This window comes from Podarcis gaigeae, assembly GCF_964106915.1.
Source record: "Podarcis gaigeae genome assembly, chromosome: 9".
In the NCBI taxonomy this organism is placed as follows: domain Eukaryota; kingdom Metazoa; phylum Chordata; class Lepidosauria; order Squamata; family Lacertidae; genus Podarcis; species Podarcis gaigeae.
In genome coordinates this window covers 44,462,702-44,481,398 of record NC_139685.1, presented here as the reverse complement: position 1 = coordinate 44,481,398, position 18,697 = coordinate 44,462,702, and the positions used below count along the sequence as shown (strand labels likewise).

Genomic DNA, 18,697 nt, shown 5'->3' with positions numbered 1-18,697 from the left:
AGGGCTGTCACATGGAAGGTGAAGCAAGCTTGTTTTCTGCTGCTTCAGAGGGGAGGACCCAAACCAATGGATTCAAATTACAAGAAATGAGATTATGCCTAAACATTAGAAATAACTTTCTGACAATCGCAGCTGTTCAACAGTGGAACGGACTACCTTGGAAAGTGGTGGACTCTCCATCCTTGGAGGTGTTAAAGCAGTGGTTGGATGGCCATCTGTCAAGGATTCTTTAGCTGTGATTCCTGCCTTGTAAGGGATTGGACTTGATGACTCTGGGGGTCTCTTCCAATTTTACAATTCCATGATCACAGAAATGAATTTATTGTGTGCACGAGCAGTACATGGATTGGGTCCACAGCACTTTTTAAAGCATGATGCTTATGGGAATTGTGTGGGACTGGGCATTCTGCTAGCTAGCATGTGGTGGCAGCATCATGTTGGGGGAACAATCTGAAGAGCTTTCCTTTCCTTTTTAACCTGTGCCATCCTGTATGGATTTGTGCTATCAGCTATTGTGGTTGCAAGGCATGCTACGCAGAAGCTCAGTGAGTGGCTAGATAGAGTTACCATGAGTCTTAGATGTTCTGTTCAGCATAGGTGGTCAATGATAGAAACTACTGCAGCCAAGCAAGTAAACAACAGTCTTGCCCCATCCGTTAATGGCAATTTCCGTATTAAATTGAAAAGTGGAAACCACAAAATACAGCTTCCACCACAGAAACAGAAGGAACTAAGCAATACCAACTGGTGCAACAAGTCTGAATAAATAAGCAAATAAAACTCCTGGATGCTCGCATCTTACACATGTGCTGAGGGAACTGCAATGGGTGCAAATCAGCTCCTGGGTCATGTTCAAGGTCTTGTTCTGAACATATAAATTCATGAACAACTTGTAATCAGGTTACCTGAAAGACTGCCTGCCCCTATACAGACCCGCTAGATTTCTAAAAATGTTAATTGGTTTATAAATGCTTTTAAATAAACAAAATACAGTAAGAGGATATTTGGAAAGGCCCATAAGGTGAGTGCTCCGTTTGGTGCCCTTTATTACTGAACTGTTTTTGATTTTTCAGGGAGCAAAACTATATTGAGGGGGAAATCAAGTTTGCAAAAAAAAACCAAGAGAAGAACAAAATGGGTGAGTGCATCCATTGTTGTGGATTCCAAGAACCAATTCAGAGCTCCAAATCTGTGCAGAGATGCACAGGACCTGAACTCTCCACTCTAAGCTTGCTATGGAAGTTCAGACTGTGCACAACTTTGATTTTGTCCTCTTCCTAGAATTGCATGCTACAGTTGAGCTGTGGCATTAAAACAAACAGAACCAAGTGGCTGTGCCAAACTCTGCACATGTCTCTGCTGCTACAACAATGGGTGACATCACCGACTTCCTTCCTTTTTCTTGTGAACTTTTGTGAACTTGACATTTTCTTCTATTTAATCCCTCCGCCTGCACACTGAAACATTTGAGAGTTTTGTGATATGCTTTGTACCCTAACCACAAGCCACTTCATGTGTCAATATCGCTGATATTGAAAATGAATTGGCTTCGCTATCATGAGCTGCTTGCTCAGAGGAGATTCTCTCATTTCCAGTTGTATCATTGTTACAGGAGCTGAGTGCCTCGGGTGCAAAAGCACCAAACTTTCCTCCCACATGACGATGGGGAAACAGCATTTGCCCACCACAAATAAACGACTTTTCTCTAGGAAGCCAGATTTGCATGCGTAGCATACTGTAATTTGGGAAATAATAAAAGAATTATATTCTGTGTCTTTGGAGCAATAAAGTGCCATGAAGATTAAGGGCAGGGATGCAAGATCTTTGCTGCTGCTCTCCTGATTTGTATGCAGAACATCTCTGTGCCTTCTCTACTGTTCTTGTTGTTGTTTATTAAAAGGGACGAGGAATCCTGAAGCATGAAAGTGGAGAATAGTTTGTCAATGCCTTCTCTAAAAATAATACATTTTCTTGTTATGCCCAGCATGCTCCCCCCCCCAAAAATAAACAATGATATATGTTTGGCAATGTGCTTTGCCAAAAAGGCCACTTTGAATGGCGCACGGGGAGGCTGTTGGAGTTTGACCAAAGACAGGTTCTTGGAGAGAACAATTGCGAGCTGAGGGTGCTCTTCTAAGAAGGAACCCCTACTGTTGAGTAGTCGCTCATGGAAGCACCTGAATCGGGGCTGCATCCCTCCAGATTGCAGATGAGAGTTCACCTGGCTGGATGTTACTCTATTAAAACACAACAGCAACAACAATTCCAGATAGATAACTATCGGGAAACAGTTATTTATTTTATTCATTCATTCATTCATTCATTTGTACACCAACCTTCATCTGAAGATCACAGGGTGGTTCACACATACCCTTCTCTCTGATGATGACGATAATAATACTAATAATACTAATAATAATTTATTAATTTATTATTTATACCCCGCCCATCTGGCTGGGTTTCCCCAGCCACTCTGGGCAGCTCCCAACAGAATATTAAACAGAATAAAATGTCAGACATTAAAAACTTCCCTAAACAGGGCTGCCTTCAGATGTCTTCTAAATGTCAAATAGTTGTTTATTTCCTTGACATCTGGTGGCTAAGTTTTGTGTTTGGATGGAATTGGTTTTGCACACCAGAGTCAGAAATGTTCCATTATGTCAGCGGCGTAGCTAACTGTTTGGGAGAACTGGGGGCGGGGTGAGCTGCCCATGGGGTAAGTCCCCCCCCCGTGGTATGGCGCCCAGTGCACCCTGTACCCCCACCCACCCCAGCTACACCTCTGCATCATGTGAGTCCTCAACTCCAGTTTGCAGTGACACGACCAAGGTTTAGCAATGAGGCATAAACTATATGAGACAGAGGTGTGTGTGTGTGTGTGTGTGTGTGTGTGTGTGTGTGTGTGGTATGATCAGGCCCACAGTCCGAGGGGAGAGGGAGAATCATAGAATTGTAGAGTCGAAAGGGAACCTGGGGGTCATTTCCTCCTTGAACTCTCCTAATGCAAATGCTCCTTGCAGTGTTGTTGTTTTTCTAGAAAAATACAGTGGTACCTCGGGTTAAGTACTTAATTTGTTCCGGAGGTCCGTTCTTAACCTGAAACTGTTCTTAACCTGAAGCACCACTTTAGCTAATGGGGCCTCCCACTGCCACTGCGCTACCGGAGCACGATTTCTGTTCTCATCCTGAAGCAAAGTTCTTAACCTGAGGTACTATTTCTGGATTAGCGGAGTCTGTAACCTGAAGCGTATGTAACCTGAAGCGTATGTAACCTGAGGTACCACTGTACAGCTATTTACATGTCCAAAGAGTGAGCTCTGTTGCCAAAGAGACAAACAGGTGGGCATTTTCCCACCTCACCTGGCTGGATGCCATGACATCTTATGACGGAGAGCAATAGGCCAAACGTTCTTAACCTGAGGTAATATTTCTGGGTTAGCGGAGTCTGTAACCTGAAGTGTATGTAACCCGAGGTACCACTGTAGATGCCTGTACTCACCATGAAGTTGTTACAATAAAGTGCCACACTTTTTCACACACACAGTGCCGGTCCCTTGAGTGGCCCCTGGAAAAAAAGCACTGGCAACTTGACATTTAAAGGAATAAAAACCATACATTTAAAGCAGATTTAAAGCGCACACCCTCAAAAATCCTGGGAACTGTAGTTTACCCTGCACAAGGCTAGAATTCCCAGTACACTTAACAAACTGCAGCTTCCAGGATCCTTTGTGAGGTGTTTTTTTTTTGGGGGGGGGAGTGCACACTTTAAAACTGCTTTAAATATATAGTGTGTACACAGATCTGTTACACTGTTTCTAGTGTGACCATAATAATTAGGTCCAAGGCTGTGTAGATATTATAATTTACTCTGGCCCCAGTGTGCTTCCAAGCTGGCATTTGAAGCAGTGTGCACATGACGGTACCACACTCCACATGTATCCTGTTGTCTCTTGAGAAATACTGTTGTTTGATGCGTTTTTCCTTCGAGTCAGCTTCCATCCAATTTGAAAATGTAAACCACATTTACTTCACAGTTGAGGGAGACAGCCGTTACGCAAGCACAGACGACAGCTTTATGAATAGGCATTTAGGGGGCCTGCAGGTGTGGGATACCAAACAGGTAACGTGAAGACATTCTTGTCCCCCCCCCCACCTGGTGTGTACAGCAATGTGCAAATGTGACTTGAAACGTAGCGGGGGGGGGGGGGGGAGAACGGCCTTGCTGTGATTTAAGCCACTGATGTGAACATAGCCAAAGTAATGACTGATCAAACTGAGCAACATCAATTTCCCCACCGTGTCATTTTCTTCTTGGCTGGAAAATGTGTCTAAGGAAGATGTTCTAAAATATATCTGTTTATTTGTAGTTAGCTGAGGGCAGAGGGAAATGCCATTTACAATTTAGCTCGAGCTACATTTCTATTTTAACTCCAGGGACTTTAATCCTTGGTAGGGCTTGGCCCCAGCAGATGTTTTCAGCGCCAGGGATTAACCCTGTGCCAAGCGCTATGGGCGCCTTGCGGTACTTGCTTGGCTTTGTCCCACACCTTCTAGTAGTCAGAGAGAAATGGGAGTTAGGAGGCTAGGAAAGGAGGACACACAGCCAGAAAACACCCAATGGGCCTTGCTTACAGGAGGTGTCTGAGACTGCAGTCTAAGCAGCCAATAATGAAATGAGCTCCCTCACCTGGAGAGACTAGCTGTAGGATAGAGAGAAATGCAGGGCACCCCGTGGCCTAGTGTTAGGCCCCACCAGCTAACATTCAGGACTGAGGCACCTAGCCGGAGAAAGCGCCTAAGAGAAAGCACCAGTGTGGCATAATGGTTAGAAGCGTCTGAGTAGGATGTGGGAGTTGTTGTTGTTTAGTCGTTTAGTCATGTCCGACTCTTTGCGACCCCATGGACCAGAGCACGCCAGGCACTCCTATCTTCCACTGCCTCCCACAGCTTGGTCAGACTCATGTTTGTAGCTTCGAGAACACTGTCCAACCATCTCATCCTCTGTTGTCCCCTTCTCCTTGTGCCCTCAATGTTTCCCAACATCAGGGTCTTTTCCAAGGAGTCTTCTCTTCTCATGAGGTGGCCAAAATATTGGAGCCTCAGCTTCAGGATCTGTCCTTCCAGTCCTTCCAGGATCTGTCCAGCACTCAGGGCTGATTTCCTTCAGAATGGATAGGCTTGATCTTCTTGCAGTCCATGGGACTCTCAAGAGTCTCCTCCAGCACCATAATTCAAAAGCATCAATTCTTCGTCGATCAGCCTTCTTGATGGTCCAGCTCTCACTTCCATACATCACTACTGGGAAAACCATGGCTTTAACTATACGGACCATTGTTGGTAAAGTGATGTCTCTGCTTTTTAAGATGCTGTCTAGGTTTGCCATCGCCTTTCTCCTAAGCAGCAGGTGTCTTTTAATTTTGTGACTGCTGTTACCATCTGCAGGATGTGGGAGACCAGGGTTCAAATCCCGCCTCAGCCCTGAAGCACATTGGGTTACCTTAGGCCAGTCACTACTACCTCTCAGCCTAACCTTCCTCACATGGTCATTGTGGGGATTCAGTGAGGAGGAGCAGGAGGCACATGTAAGGTCCACAAATGACAACATTTTGGAGGTCCCAGGTCACAAGGTGATTAGATTGGTCTGAACTAGCGCCAAGGCCTTTTCAGTACTGGCCCCGACTTGGTGGAACGCTCTGTCACAAGAGACTAGGGCCCTGCGGGACTTGACATCTTTCCGCAGGGCCTGCAAGACAGAGCTATTCCACCTGGCCTTTGGTTTGGACTCAGTCTGACCCTTATGTTTCCCTCCCCTTATGGTTTTGATCTATGAGCTACTTTTAAAATGAGGCTGCATTTTAAATTGTATTTTAACCTGTATTTTAAATTGCGGTTTCCCCCCTCCTATTATGTTTTTACTGTAATTTTACTGGTGTTAGCTGCCCTGAGCCCGGCTCTGGCCAGGGAGGGCAGAGTATAAATAAATATTATTATTATTATTTATTATTTACGCCACCTTGAGTTCCTTGGACAAAATTTCAATAAATAAACAAGCAGCATTCTCCAACACCCTTGGCATGCATGCATGCTGATGCCACCAGTAGTGCCAACACCACCCATCTTTCAGCACCAGCCACAGACTTTTCTCTTCCACAAGGCATTTTGGGATGTTTTTCAGCGTTTTCAAAGTTTTTCTAGATGTTTTTAATTATAATTGTTTTTATAATATTTTTACTGTCTGGCTGTTTTGTTTTTGAAATGGTGGTGAGTTTGCCACCCTGCGTTCCTTTTGTAGGAAAGATGGGATATAAATTCAATAAATAATAAATAACAACAACAACAACATATGCTGCCTATAAAGTTGGCACCTTGGCCATTAAGAGTTACATGATAGTTTGACTGTTGTAATGGGGTTCTTATTTCTGTTCCCCTTGCATTTTAAATGGTTGATACCCACCCTGGGAATATTCATGATGAAGGATGGGATATAAATCATACAATAAAGAATTAAGTGCTGTGAGTCCAACTAAAATGTACCAGTTCAAAGACTGCTGACATTTTCTCATTTCCCCTCATACAGTTCTGGAAAGGCCAGACATGATTAGAAAATGTTATAGTATGCAGAATACGTTATCTGTGTGGAAACACTTGTTTCGCCAAAAGCATGGAATAACCTGCTTTGCCCTAAAACCTTTCAAGGGGGAGAAAGAAAATGTATTTTCTAAGCAAATTCCCAACTGCAAAGATAGGAGCTGAGTACGTGTAATCTACCCGAACTATTGTGACTAGGCTGAATAGCAGCAGGAGATCTAGTTTTCCCTCCTGGTGTTTTCCTTGCCACAGTCTCTGCCATAATATTTACAGAATAAATCTGTGACTTGAAAACTTGTCACCCGCAAGGTCCCCCCACCTTTTCCTATTTATTTTTCTTAATCCAGAAGGATAATGTGAGCATAGGCCAGGAGGAAAAGACCCTGCAAATGGAATATTTTAGGGAAATAGCTACTGAGTAGACCAGGTTGGGTGCAATGCTGTTCATGAAAAGAAAAATAATCAATGTTGCCTGCCAAACAAATGGCAACTCATTCTGCCCCGAATAAACAGTGAGCCGGATCCAGAAAACTGCACTACTAGTTTCATGGGACTGTGGTGGCTCTGGGCACTTCAAACCACACCTCACGCTGGGTGACAATGGACCACTCACTCATAGCCTAGCCAGCTGCAAAGGGCTGTTGTGGATCATATAACTGTAGAGTTGGAAGGGAGCATGAGAAACCTCTAGTCCAATCCTCTGCAAAGCAGGAATCTTTTTGCCCAGCATGGGGCTCAAACCCATGCCCTTGAGATTAAGAGTCTCATGCTCTAACAACTATGTTATCCAGGTGTTCTGAGACAAGAGGAGGAACAATGTTTGCTACCCCGAGCTCCTTGAACTAAGGGTGGAATTAAAAAAGAAGCTGCATTTAAAGAGTGGGACAAAATATGCCATAAAGACAATGTACTGAGCATACATTGGCTGTTTCCTGCTTTCTTTGGAAGGAGATGCTTCATAAGACTGACAGCTCTCATTGTCAATAGGGGAGATAAGGCTCTGAAGCCTGACAAGTGTGAGGAAAGAAGACATGAGGGAAGTGGAACTGCCTGGCAACTGGTCTCCCTCTGCCCTCTCAGATTCTGAATCTACATTGCTTTATGGGAAGGAATGCAAAGGGCAGGATTGTGTCCGCTTTAGCAAAGCAATTATTTGCCAAACTTCTCCCTGCCATGCAGCTGTTTAAGGCTCTGGAGGCTCCTCAGACACGGCTTGGCAACCTAGTTCCTGAAAATACAGCATGCTGAATTGCAGAGCTCAGAATAATCACCTTATGTGTATGATAAACGAGGAAAGAGCCAGAGAATATGGTAATTGCAAGGCAATAGGCACTGTATATTTGATACAAGAGAACTTCAATAGCTCAACTTTTTTTTAATTTTAGTGTAACAGAGAATCTTTGCTTCTCTCAACAACTTCTTCCCTCTCATTGACAGTTGATTTACCAACTTTCTTGGCCTTTTCCGCATCTGTTAAATCAAAGATGAGCGACCTTACAGAAACACCAATGAATTTTTACATATATTTTTTCCATTACAGAGAGTGCTAGTATATTCAACAGGGTTCTTATATCAGCCACTTTTTACCGATAATTGATGTATTGTGTGGGACACATTTATGCAGGGGAGATGGCAGTTAGCTGCTCTCACTTTGCATAAAAAAAGATGTCGCCATATTTTAGAGGAGGCTGGCAATGAAGACGAGCAACAAATTTGCTCGCCAATTGAAGAGGCTGCAAATATCAGCAGCTTCTTCCATTTCACTGCTATGCTGGTTATATGTGTCCTTATGAACCCAACACTGGTAGAGCCTCCTGGAAAGTGAGCCAGGACTTCATTTTCATAGGAAGTCCAGGATTAAGGAATGAATAATGTAACATCCTCCTGCAAGATTAGCTGGCAAGATCAATCTTCATGGCCAAACCATACCAGAATCATTTTTTCCTGCCTTAAGTAGCCAATTATAATTCAAGGCCACAATCTGAAGACTGATGAAATTAAGTCCCCTGAAATCAAGGGTCTTAAAAGGTGCCTACCTTTGCTTTGGAACCTAGTCCCAGTTTTTCCCAAATGCTGATTAAGTGGCTTGGGAATAATGCTTGGTCTCTAGAGCGACCGTTGGGCGTCTGCGTGGGGTTCAAGTGATGGAGAAGGGCAGGAGGCCACACACAAGTCTAGTGTCCTTGTTCCCACTGGCTCCACTTCCATTCTTCATGTGTTCAAGAAGGTTCAGCTGAATGAGGTCATGCCTGGAATTTTCTGAACATCTTGATGTCAGACTTATCTACATATTTTTCACAGTTCCACTAAAATAAGAAAGAATGATCTCATATTATATATATGTGCACGCGCTATTATATGTACAATATTATTCATATATTGTATACATGTATGCTTGGTTTCCAAAAGCAACCAGCAAATAAACAGATACATACAACAAGGCATATACGGTAACTCTGTACAACTATTTATGTATTAATATATTTATAAAACTATGTGGCAGAAATATAGTACCGCACAGGGTTTGACTCTTTTATATGTATAATTTATGTTGCTTTGGTTTGGGGTTTTTCTGCATATCATTTTGCATATAATTAGTGCCCAGTTTGTTTCCAAGCCTAATTTAAAGTGCTGGTTATTACCTCCACATCCCTTAGTACTTGGGACTAGAATATTAAGTGTCTGCCTGTCCTCATATGATTTACAGGAGGGCTTCTTCTATATCACACCAATGCTTGAAGTGTTGTTGGCTGTACCATGCATTTAAAGCACATTAAAAACACCTGACACCCCACCACTCCCAAATACAGTCGTACCTCAGAAGTCGAACAGAATCCGTTCTGGAAGTCTGTTTGACTTCTGAAACGTTCAACTTCCAAAGCGCAGCTTCTGATTGGCTTCAGGAAGCTGCTGCAGCCAATCGGAAGCCGCGGAAGCCCCGTCGGACATTTGGCTTCCAAATGAACATTCGAAAACCAGAACACTCACTTCTGGTTTTCAATTGTTGGGAGCCAGAACGTTCGACTCCCAAGGTGTTCAAGAGCTGAGGTACGACTGTACAGTACTGGGAACTGCAGTTTACCCCTCAATAGAGTTACAGTTCACAGCGCCATTAACAAACTACTATTCTTATGATTCTTTGGGGAAAACCATGTACTTTAAATGTCTGGGTTGAGTGTGACCAGGCCAAGCCTTCTGGGTTGCAGTATTCACACTGTGGATGGAACTACTTTCCCGAAGGGAGGCTCCTCTTAGCCCTTCCTTATTCATCTTTTGCTGGCTAGTGAAGACATTCCTCCTCACAGGTCCCAGTGAACTGTATTGTTTTTCTGCTGATGCTTGTTCTTTTTGCTGATTTAGTTAATGTTTTCTTTGCTGCTCAGTCTTGTATATATGTGTATGTGTGCTATTTCCTTTGACTGGATTTTTGTTTGTTTGTTGTGCACCACTTAGGAGGTATTTATTTTACTTATTTAACAAGATTTATGGACCACTTAATCAAATTACATAAATCAAGTAAGCAGCTTACATAAAATAGTATAAATAGTAATAAGAAGCCAAAAGGCTTTAAAAAACCCCAAATATACATAATAAAATTACATGTCTGGGTAGGCTTGCCAAGACAAAAGCATTTTAGTAGATACTGAAAACAGTACAATGAAGGCACCTTTGCAATGTTAATAGGATAATGAAGCAGCTTATAAATATAATACTGGATGACTCATACCTGACATTGCTCAAGTAGGCTAAGAAAACAATCAGTGCAGTTTAGAAAGGCTCAGTCTGCCTGCCATCTTGGTCCAAAATGGCATCCAATTGTATCCCAATATAGATGAAAACTTGCCCCTTGCTCTGACAAACCACCATGAAAAATTGGTTATGATATTTTAAGAGGTGTCCAGATACATGGCGAACAACTTTCCAAAATACAGTGTACCTCGGGTTAAGTACTCAATTCGTTCCGGAGGTCTGTTCTTAGCCTGAAACTGTTCTTAACCTGAAGCACCACTTTAGCTAATGGGGTCTCCTGCTGCCGCCACGCCGCCGGAGCATGATTTCTGTTCTCATCCTGAAACAAAGTTCTTAACCTGAAGCACTATTTCTGGGTTAACAGAGTCTGTAACCTGAAGCGTATGTAACCTGAAGTGTATGTAACCCGAGGTACCACTGTATATAGTAGAATTTGAAATGTAGCCCACTGACATGAAGGAAAAGGCATTTGTAAGTATCACTGTTTCCAAGAAAGCCTCAGTAATTTGAGCTGAATAGGAGATTTGTTACAGTTTTGTCTCAGTAATTTGGAGATGTGTAAACTGCACTTCACCCATGTGGATACGACTTATGTTCTTTGCTTTGTTGTACTTGCTGCTTCCAAAGGAAGCCATTTATTATTATTTTTAAAATGATGTTTTGTACTATATTTGACAAGTGTGAAATATTCATAAAATGTAGCCCAAAAGCTTGAAACCTTGTGTATTGTTCATCATTGTCCACTTTTTTTTTGTTTGAAAACCACCAGGGTGCAATTGACTGCTGCTATAAGAAAATAATTCCTCAGTTTGTGTTGTTATCTGACCTATTCTTATGTTTGTAGACCTCAGCAGCACACATTCATCTTTCTTTTTTGCAGACTCATTTAGCTTTCTTTTATCGTGTGGCAGCAATTCTCATTCTTCTGGCACTGACCTTTCAAACTCTCTTGATACCTCTTGAATCCAGAGTCTGCCATTCTTATTTTTACTTTCTGGGTTCACATCTGGTACTAATGAGCCTCCTCTTACCAAGAAACTAGGCTGCTGATTTCCTAAAGAGATAAAAGACATCCATTTCTCAGCCAATAATATCTGCTTTTGGAAATGGTTGGCTCAATGTTAGCACAGTGAGGGGGAAAAGAGGCCAAGACATTTAGTGATGTACAGGTGTTGACTGATGTACAGGTAAATCTAGGACTGCTCTTAACAGCTCAGGGGAAAATGTTTTCCTCTGAATGGGTATTTTCTACCCTAAATTTACCTATATTTCAGCAGGCTTCTTGAGCTGTAGCTCCCAGGTATAGTATATTGTTCTAGGCTTGGGAGGTCAGCCTAGATCAGGGGTCAGCAAACTTTTTCCATGGGGGGGGGCTGTCCCTCAGACCTTGTGGGGGGATGGACTATATTTTGAAGAAAAAATCCCCCCCCCCCCACGACTCTCCCTTCCCTTCTCCACAGCACTGGATGAGCCGCAGTGGCTGCTTACCTGTGCCTTGCGAGTGGCAGGGGCTGGCGGCAGCGGCAGAAGGACGATGAGCAGCGCAAAAGGGCTGGCTCTGGAGAGGGGCTGCTTAAAATGGCACTCAACCAACTGCGGCTCAACAAAGCCCAGCCCCCTTCCTCCTCTAGGCAGGGCGGGGAGAAGCCACGAGGAGGGAGGGAGGAGGTGCTGCCACGGTGTTTGAGGGAGGGGAGGGGAAATGGTGCAGCCTGAACAATCAGAATCAGATCCATGGCAATCCACGAGGTGATTCCCAGACCGTCTGCAAGCCGGCTCTAGAAGGCAATTGGACTGGATCCAGTCCCTGGGCCTTAGTTTGCCGACCCATGGCCCCAACATCCTTTAAGGCCTGTGATCCTGCATCTGCGAGGTTAAAACCTGCTGAACCAGTCAAACCTGTTCCTTTGTTAAGGTAATGGCCTTAACTACTCAGCTAAGTATCTATCATCAGCATCTTAAGAAGTGTGTTCTGTTGCCATAGAGATCAATGAGTGGATCCTTTCCCTTCTTACCTGGCTGGTCCTAGGATGGAAGAACAATAAGTCAAGGCAGGTGGTGTATGAGTTTGGGCTGGTGCTGGAAGCTGAAGAGAGAGAGGCTTGTCTTGCTTTGTACAGGACTCAAAGCTATGGCTTGAAGATCTGCCTGGGAACCTAGTGAGGAAACAAGGTCTGTTGGAGTGTTATTACCATCATATTAGTAACTAGCAAGTCAAGTGTGTGTCTTTGTATAAGTGTGCTTAACTGAACTGTTGCTATAGCAAGGTCAAACTTAGCATGTTTATCTGTACATAAGCTAGGTATTGCATGAATCTGCTCATCTGTGTCCTTATAAACTATGTATACGGAGAAGAAATCTGATTCTTTTTTGAGCAAGTTGTCAATTGCTTTATAATAGACCCCCAAATGCACAAATGCGTTTTGGGCAGTGTCCATAGACATAAACAAACAAACGTTTCCTAAATAAATCTAGCATACAGTCGTACCTTGGAAGTTGAACGGAATCCATTCTGGAAGTCCATTTGACTTCCAAAATGTTCAGAAACCAAGGCATGGCTTCCAATTGGCTGCAGGAAGCTCCTACAGCCAATTGGAACCCGCTGAACCTGCATTGGACATTTGGGTTCCAAAGAACATGCGCAAACCGGAAGACTCACTTCTGGGTTTGCAGCATTCAGGAGCCAAAACATTTGACTTGCAAGGCGTTCAACTTCTGAGGTATGACTGTATTTTCTTAAAAAACCAGTCTGTTAGTCTAGCTCCCCTCTGCACCCAGGGTCATGTGCTATTCATTTCCTTTCTGAACCCTCCAGTGTATTTCTATGTCTTTGATAAAAAAAAACTTGGGGGGTGGGGTGGGGTGGCATTGATTGTGAATTTGAGTGCTCTGTCATGGGTACATGGATTGTCTGTGGAAATAGCCTCACTCTCAGACTTAGTGTCCCCCATCTATAAAAAGGAAAAAATGTTTTTATATACAGTAGAATGTCTTTTAATGCTTAATTCCTTAATAATAAAAAAAATCCTGGTGACTGCGAGTGACCGCTGGGACCATATAGCACCAGTCCTAAAGGATCTTCACGGACTCCTAGTACATTTCCGAGCACAATTCAAAGTGTTGGTACTGACCAAAGCCCTAAACAGCCTCGGCAGGTATACTTGAAGGTCTTCACCCCCATCGCTCAGCTCAGAAACTGAAGTCTTCTGCTAGTTCCCTCACTGTGAGAAGCAAAGTTACAAGGAACCAGGCAGAGGGCCTTCTCAGTAGTGGTGCGGAACACCCTTCCCAGTGGCAGAGGAAGGGGGCGGGGGTGGTCCGCCTTGGGGGCCATCTTGGGGGGGGTGACATCGCTCCCCCTTGGGAAGCTTGATCGGGCGGGTGCCGCCCCATTGGGACGCTTGCATGTGTGACGTGCCATGCCGCCCCGGGTACCGAAGCCCTTTCCTCCACGACTGGCCCTTCCTTCAGATGTCAAGGATATAAACAACAATCTGACTTTTAGAAGACATCTGAAGGCAGCCCTGTTTAGTGAAGTTTTTAAGGATGGATGTTTTTAAATGCATGGGGTAAATAATAATGATAATAATAATGATAATGATAATAATAAATGCAGTGTGTGTGTATGACTTGCATGTGAAGTCTGCTGTTGGGCTCACTTGCTTGAGTTATCTGCACTGCATGCACTTTTAGTTCTGACTTTGTGTCTGGGATATGGAGGTAGGGTGTGTACACTCAGCAGCTTATTGTGCACTCAGATGCTTAGAAATTCCTTGCTTGTGACATCACCATCCCAATGACCGTTATTTATTTGTTTAAGATGGATTTCCCCTAACTGCGGAAAATCCAGTACATAAAAATAGCCAATGCGTTTGCAGTCATTGCTGGCGTGGAAACTTCTGAGTGTATTTTTTTTCAGGGTGCTGTGTGTGCTGACCTTGCAACAAGTGGCCTCTGTTGCCAGCGCTACCTCACATTACTCACATTACTCACATTGTTACTCACATTGTTACTCACATTAGCAGATTTGTGCAAGACCTGTGATAATAACGATAATAAAAATGTTTGGGGTTGTCTAGTCTTCTGAGCTTAGGGTATGTGTGTGCCAATCTTTTTTGTAAATTAAGATCATTCCTCTCCCTCAACCTTCCCCAGCTTGATGTTAAGTTTTAGCTTAAAGCAGTGCATTTTTTAAAAGGGGAAAAAGGGTGTCAGTACTCACCATGAAGTTGTTATAGTAAGTGCCACACTTTCAACATTTGGAAAAAAATATATATGCCAGTACTGCGTACTCTTGAGTATCCAGAGGAAAAAACCCACTGGCTTAAGGCATTTAGGGATCTGATGATAAAGGGAAATCTACCCAGTCTTCCTAAGCCTGTTCTAGCAAAGGGTGTTTCCTGCTGCATGATGAGATACTTGGAGAGCTTTGGGAAAAACAGCAGGAAGCAGCTCAGGACTGATTTGATTCCCCTCCCTGTTCTCAGCAACATGGTCAGATCCTTGGGTGCTTTAAGGCTTCAGGTTTTATGTGTGGTTGACCATCAGTTGGAGAAACCTGGTAGAGAGGAATTATCTTCATTTACAGAAAGCTCAGCACATGCACACGTCCCAGTCAGAGGTTTAAGCAGTCTCACATTTGTTTTCGTTATAACAGATCTTGCACAATTCTCTTAAACCAGGAATGATCATTTTTAAAAGAGGCAGCAGCATGGTGCAGTTTAATATTGTAAGCCAGGAGCAGGGAACCTTTCCTGGTTGCAGGGCCAGAGTTTATCTATTTATTCAAACCATTCATATACCGCTGAACTATAACAGAATAACAGAATTGCAGAATTGGGAAGGAACCTGAGGGTCATCTACATGGTCCCCCATCCCAAGTGAAACCATACCAGACCTTGCTTAGCTTTCCAAACGTGCTAGCTGTTTTATTGGTGCTTACGACAGGTTTCATAAGTGATCCTTAGCACATGCTAAGGCAGGGGTTGGCAAGGTTTACTTCGCCTGGGCCAGTTCACTCCAGCGGAGTTCCGTCTGTGGGCCAGATTGTGTGCATGTGTTAAAAGAACAAACAAACTGTGTTATAAATGTGTTGTAACACTGTGACACCAGATGGAGCTGTAGAGCTGAAATCAGAACTGAATACCATATATATATATATATATATATCAGCCGACCCGAATATAAGACGAGGCACCTAATTTTAGGACAAAGACTGGGAAAACTTATTGACTCGAGTATAAGCTGGTTCACCACACCACAAACCTGGTGGCGGCGGCAGCGGAGGAGGAAGAACAAGCAGCCCAAAATGGCTGCTTTCGGGCTGCTCATTCCTCCTCTGCCGCTGCTGACAGATAGAACTGCCAGATAGAGCTTATCCTGTACAGTGGTACCTCGGGTTACATACGCTTCAGGTTACAGACTCCGCTAACCCAGAAAGAGTGCTTCAGGTTAAGAACTTTGCTTCAGGATGAGAACAGAAATTGTGCTCCAGCGATGCGGCAGCAGCGGGAGGCCCCATTAGCTAAAGTGGTGCTTCAGGTTAAGAACAGTTTCTGGTTTAGTACGGACCTCCGGAACGAATTAAGTACTTAACCCGAGGTACCACTGTACTTAAGTATTGGGGAACTTAGAGGAAGGATGTGCCTGACTCGTGCCTGACTTGTTCAGGTGAAATGGCAGGCAAGAGATCAGGGCTTTTCTTTTTGAAAAACATTTATACAGATTTGTTACAGAAAAGAAAAGTGCAAACATAAAAGAAAGAAAGAAACAACATGATCTGGGCTATTCTCCAAACTCTGCACATGTTCCACTGTGCTCTGGTGTGCCTTGGCTCAACTGAAATAGCTGTTTTTTTATTGTCTATTGTTTGGAATATTAATTTTCTTAGTTTCTTAGTGTTTTGGATAATGAAATGTTAATTGGCAGGGTGAGTGTAGGGAGGGTGGAAAACTGAATCCAACTGGAAGCAAGTGTTCTTCACGTTTTAAAGGTTTATGTGTGTTTAGTATTTTGGCAATGGAAGCGTAGGTGTAACCAGTGCTCAAATCCAAAAATGTACATCATGGGGGGTATGGCTTAATTTCTAAATCAGAGGTACAGAGTAAATTTTGTCTGAAAATCTTCCTGGACCCTCTTACATGGAAACTCTTCCCTGTCCATGGAGAATAATTGACGGATTTATTTTATTTTTAGTCAGGAGATGACACTCTGCACATGTGTAATGGCACACTTTTCTGAACAAGTTCTGTACAAGTTGAATTGTGATGAAAACAACAATATTAAAAAGCTCTAAAAAGTCAAAATGTTCTAAGCTGGCACTGCAGTTCTAGGAAAGTACCATCCTTGATCAACTAATGTCATACTGAATTCTGTATTTCCCCCTTGATTGTCAAGGTCAGTCTTTGGTATAAATGGAATGCTATTTCCATTAGACTCCCTCCGTTCTGGAAGTCATTTGTCCAAGGCATTACTAAGAATCATTCATATTGGGCAGCCATTTTATTCATTCATTCATTTATTTTAAATGTACCACAGGATTTAGGGCAAGGTTCCTGTTTTATTCTAATCTTTCCCAGACATTTATGTGATTTGCACTGATTATCTCAGAACTAAGCCTTGCTGAAATTCTGTAATTACAGCCTGTTCGATGAGAAGGACCATAAAAATTACACACTGTGCTTGTTTGTTTAATTGACTGGTAGCTATTACTTTTAGCAATATAATTGGTGCCAAATAATAACAAATTGACTTGGGGAGCATGTTTTACATTCTGCGTGGAAAACAGGGTGGGCGGGTTTTTTTGGTTCTTTAAAAATCACAACTATCTCCATTTCATTATCTTAATAATTAGGGCAATGTATTACAAACTGTGTGCCTAGGTTCTTAAATAAGGATGGTTGTCTGCAGCAAAACTATGCATAACACAAAGCGGGGACTGAACTTGATACAGCTGTGAAAATCTAAGAAGCCTGCCTGTTAAGGTTTTATATAGCTATTTTAATATGAAGCAGCACAACTGGTGCCAGGAATTTGGCTGCTTTCCCATTTAAAAGTGGAAAGGAAAGGTCAGGCAGAATTGAGTCCCTTTCAAAGGGGAACTTGAAGTGGTCCACATTACTGAAGATACCCTACACATTGTTGCTGCCAAGATCATTTAGTGAGGCTTGGTAACCCAGAGCAGGTCCCTTCCTGATCTAAGAGAACATTGGGAACTTTTATGGGGAAACTGGTCCCCTATATGCTGACGACCCCAGGCCTTTGGGGATTTATAGGTTAGCAACAGCACAGTGAGGGACGCAGGTGGTGCTGTGGGTTAAACCACAGAGTCTAGGGCTTGCTGATCAGAAGGTCAGTGGTTCGAATCCCTGCGACGGGGTGAGCTCCCGTTGCTCGGTCCCTGCTCCTGCCAACCTAGCAGTTCGAAAGCACTTCAAAGTGCAAGTAGATAAATAGGTACCGCTCTGGTGGGAAGGTAAATGGCATTTCTGTGTGCTGCTCTGGTTTGCCTAGTCATGCTGGCCACATGACCTGGAAGCTATACACCGGCTCCCTTGGCCAATAAAGCAAGAAGAGCGTCGCAACCCCAGAGTTGGTCACGACTGGACCTAATGGTCAGGGGTCCCTTTACCTTTAACAGCACAGTGACTAGTGCCTGGTGGCCACTGGAGAATCTACACCCACCCATCTTTTGGTCATGGTCCCGCCTGAATTAGGAGGTGAGGAGATATATTCTACCACAGGCTACTGCGTCAGAGCATTAATATTGAGGGAAGCGTCATTTAGGTAAGTCAATTCTATTACAGCAAACATTTGGCAACTTGGTTGGCACACACATTCATGCACATAACCTGTATTTGAATGTAGATTTCAAATCCCTACAACTGTGAATTTCTATTATTTTTTTCAACCAGAATGATAATATGCTTTGTCTTGCAACATCAGGTTTTAAGGTAACAATAATTTCATGTACTTCAGTTGTTTTCACCAGGTGGGTTTTGTTTTGTTGACATGTTGGGAGGGGCCTTTGTCTGCTTGTTCTGTGTAATATTTTCCCAGATCACACAATTTGGTTTTCCAGGATCTCTTTGGCTTATGGTGTTCCCGCCATGCATCTCTTCAGAAGGTTAAGTATTCAAGCCCACTTGATATTCTGGTAGGTCACTGTTTTCCAGAAATATAGACTCCCCTACCATGCACCAAATGATATCTTTGTTATTGTCACTTCAATTGTAATTATATTTATTTATTGCAATTATATCCCACCTTTTTCTCCAAGGAGCTCAAGGTGGCATACATGGTTCTTTCCTTCTTCATTTAATCCCCACAACAACTCTGAGAGGTGTGAGTTAGGCTGAGA

At 43.2% G+C, this 18,697-nt stretch overlaps 1 protein-coding gene and 1 long non-coding RNA gene across 3 annotated transcripts in view; one reads left to right on the top strand and one right to left on the bottom strand.

Annotated features, from left to right (window-relative positions):
• Positions 1 to 18,697, top strand: part of IL15 (interleukin 15) — a 73,489-nt gene that overhangs the window by 8,954 nt on the left and 45,838 nt on the right. The gene's annotated exons all lie outside the window — the stretch shown is intronic.
• LOC310852537 overlaps positions 7,896 to 18,697 on the bottom strand; it is a 36,224-nt gene continuing 25,422 nt past the window's right edge. For both annotated transcript variants that reach the window (XR_014568231.1, XR_014568232.1), the window contains 3 exons: positions 12,354 to 12,494; positions 11,275 to 11,392; positions 7,896 to 8,894 (listed from right to left, as the gene is read on the bottom strand). This is a non-coding gene — a long non-coding RNA (uncharacterized lncRNA). The remainder of the gene's footprint in view (positions 8,895 to 11,274; positions 11,393 to 12,353; positions 12,495 to 18,697) is intronic.